Below are 3494 nucleotides of genomic sequence, written 5' to 3'. Positions count from 1 at the left end.
CATTAATATCCATGTTATCCATCTTAGAGGAGAGGCAATGAAGTTCATATTGGATTTGTTGATTCTGAGAGTCGAGAGCATCCATCCGCTTAGTGATGTAGCCTCGGAGAGAAAACAACTCATCCATAATCATTTGGTTCTTAGGCATGGTAGTAGATGAGGACGACTGAGCATGAAACTCAGATGGTTGTGGTTCAGGAGGATTTGGAGGTTCAGGTTCAGATGGATCAGCAGCAGCAGTCGGTTTATCGGTTCTATGTTTATAGGTACGGGTTCGAGGGTCTTGGGTGAAACCCATCTTTTGGATCACTTCCACATCAATTTAGCTTTCTCGAAGATTCAGAGGCACCTTTGTTTCACCATTTGTAGAAACACCGAAATGCTGAAGAAAGTTGGTTATGAAGATTGCATATGGCAAAGGACTTTGACTACCTCTTACAGTCCACATTTGTCTCACTATCATTAGAGCCCAATTGATCTTGATGTTAAACTTTAAAGCATACATCAATTGGAGTGCTATGTCACTTATGTCAAAAAATAATGAAGCAATCGGTCCTCAAGCTTGAGATATCCAGTAGATAGGATGTCTCGGTTTTTGACAGTTTCGCCAAAGCCCTGTTGCTTACGCATTTCTATTTCCCCTTTTGAAAGTCTACATAAAGTATGATAAAAATCATTTCGATCATAATTATCCCATTCACATACAAGGTCGTAACTCGTTATACTACCTTGCGAGGGTATGTTACATAACAATGAACTAAAGGTTTTAAGATCCAAAACAATGTCTTTTCCTTTGACATAGGAAGTAAGACGATTTTTCCGAAAGTTCAAGTTACAGTAAAATACTCGTACAAGATCTGGATGAATTTCATTTCCCTCACAACAAAAATAAAAAAGTTTTGTTGACGTAAAAGACAAGGGAAAATAAAATCTTCAAACTCAAAATTCACAACATTACCTAATTTTGGAGTGAAAATGATGCATCCATGGAAGTGTTCTTCAAACACTTTGCGTTGTTCCTCATTACCTAGAAGACTTGCCAAATCCAGAGGGTTGGACTCCATAGAAGTAGTTCCTTGCTTCTTTTGCATCGTGGAGGTGCGTTGCTTCTTGGTTTTGAAGAGGAAGCCATGGATTTTCGGTTTTGAAGGTTTAGGTTTTGAGGTTTTGGAGATTTTGGGGTTTTTGATTTAGGTTACTAAACACGAAAATGAAGGTTTAGAAGAGTTTAGAAGTGAAAATGTGATAAAGAATAGACACAAAAATCACTTAAAACGGATCAAAAACGAAGGTTTTAGGGTTTGAGAGGGTTGAATAGGAGAGAACACGAGTTGAGTGAGGAAGATGAGTTTGAAAAAGTTTAAAAATGCAGAAAAAATATATATATAACAACACAGAGTAATCGGTTACTCAATTTGAGTAATCGGTTACTCAATTTGAGTAATCGGTTACTCAAATTAAAAAAAATTTAAATTTTCAAACAGCAACTCAGAGTAATCGATTGCTCACTTTGGGTAATCGATTACTGAAATATGTTGTTCAACCCTGTAATCGGTTACTCTCCAGTGTAATCGATTACTAACCCTAGAAAAACTTATTTGTAGGCAAAATTAAGCTATGAACATTATTTTTAACCCAAAAATTGAAACTTTTAAATATTAATAAACACATTTAAGTTCAAGTAGGCATGAAATAGATATAATGAAGCATACATATAAACATATACAGGCATTTAAGTTAAATATGCTTCATCAAAAATGTCTAATTCTCGTCTAACTTTATAGAAAGGTTCTTTTGCCAAAGGTTTAGTGAATATATCTGCTAGTTGGTTACGAGTATCAAAATATTCTACAGACACATCCTTCTTTTGGACATGGTCCCTAAGGAAGTGATGTCTTATATCAATGTGTTTGGTTCTTGAATGCATAACCGATTCTTTGTGAGGTTTATTGCACTAGTATTGTCACATTTTAGAGGAGTGCAACCTAAATCTAAACCATAATCTCATAATTATTGCTTAAGCTACAACACTTGGGCACAACAACTACCTACTGCAATATGTTCAGCTTCAGCAGTACTTATGGCTACACATGCTTGTTTCTTACATGACCAAGAAACTAAAGCATTCCCTAAAATATGACAAGTATCACTTGTACTTTCCTCTCGGTTTTGCATCCTGCAAAATCTGAATCTGAATATCCAACCAAGTCACATATACTTTCTTTTGGATACCACAGTCCAACATTAGTTGTGCCTTTAAGATATTTCATGATTCTCTTAACAGCAACAAAGTGTGATTCTTTTGGTTTGGATTGATAGCAAGCACACAGATACACACTAAACATGATATCAGGTCTACTGGCAGTCAAGTATAAAAGAGATCCAATCATACCTCAATACTTTGATATCTCGATGGATTTTCCTGCTTCATCCATATCGATGTAAGTTCCAGATCCCATAGGAGTAGCTATTTGCTTGCATCCATCTATGTCAAAAAAAATTAGCAAATCTTTGCAGTATTTGGATTGACTTACAAAAATAGCATTTTCAAGTTGTTTGATTTATAATCCAGGGAAGTAATTTAACTTCCCCATCATAGACATTTCAAACTCTCCTTGCATCATATTGAACAAGTAGAGTTGATGATTTATTTTCTTTATGAAGAGAGTAGTGTTGACCTTTCCTTTGTTGAAACATTTTTCAAGTAGAAATTTAGCTAGACGATCATACCATGCACGGGGAGTTTGCTTTAAGCCATAGAGAGTTTTCTTTAATTTGTAGACATAAGAAGGATGTTTGTAATCTTCAAAATCAGGAGGTTATTCAAAAAACACTTCTTCTTGAATGTAGCTGTTGAGGAAAGCACTTTTTACATCCATTTGATATAACTGAAAATTCAAAGAGAAAGCATATGCAAGTAATAGCCTAATAGCTTCAAGTCTAGCAACCGGAGCAAAAGTTTCATCAAAATTGATACCTTCTTCCCGGTTGTATCCTTGGGCTACTAGTCTAGCTTTATTTCTAAATACCCACCGAGTTCCAATAATATGCCTATTTTCAGGTCTAGGAACAAGTTCCCAAACTTCGTTTCTCTCAAACTGGTTTAATTCTTCCTGCATAGCAAGAATCCAGTGTTCATCCTCGATTGCTTCTTCAATCTTGGAGGGTTCGATTTGAGAGATGAAGGCCATGTTAAGACAAGCTTTATCAAGTGTTTGGTGTATACAGTTTACAAGTGTTTTGGGTATGCCCATGGTGTTTACAATATGTGCATGTGGGTTGATGCTTATGTATCTTAGTTCTATCATTATTATGTTTATGAGCAAGGATAATTCCTTTGTGAAATTTTATCTTAATTGGGACACTAGGTTTCTTAGAAACGTGGCCTTTTGAATAGCCAAGACCTCTTCGGTCTGTTGAGTGTCGTTGATCATTGATGATTCTATTTAAACTTTTACTGCTCTTACTTATTTTATTAAGTTCAAGATTTAATG

The sequence above is a fragment of the Lupinus angustifolius genome, chromosome LG11 (assembly GCF_001865875.1).
Source record: "Lupinus angustifolius cultivar Tanjil chromosome LG11, LupAngTanjil_v1.0, whole genome shotgun sequence".
In the NCBI taxonomy this organism is placed as follows: Eukaryota; Viridiplantae; Streptophyta; class Magnoliopsida; order Fabales; family Fabaceae; genus Lupinus; species Lupinus angustifolius.
The sequence above is the reverse complement of the archived record's forward strand: the minus strand, read 5'-3'. Positions refer to the sequence as shown.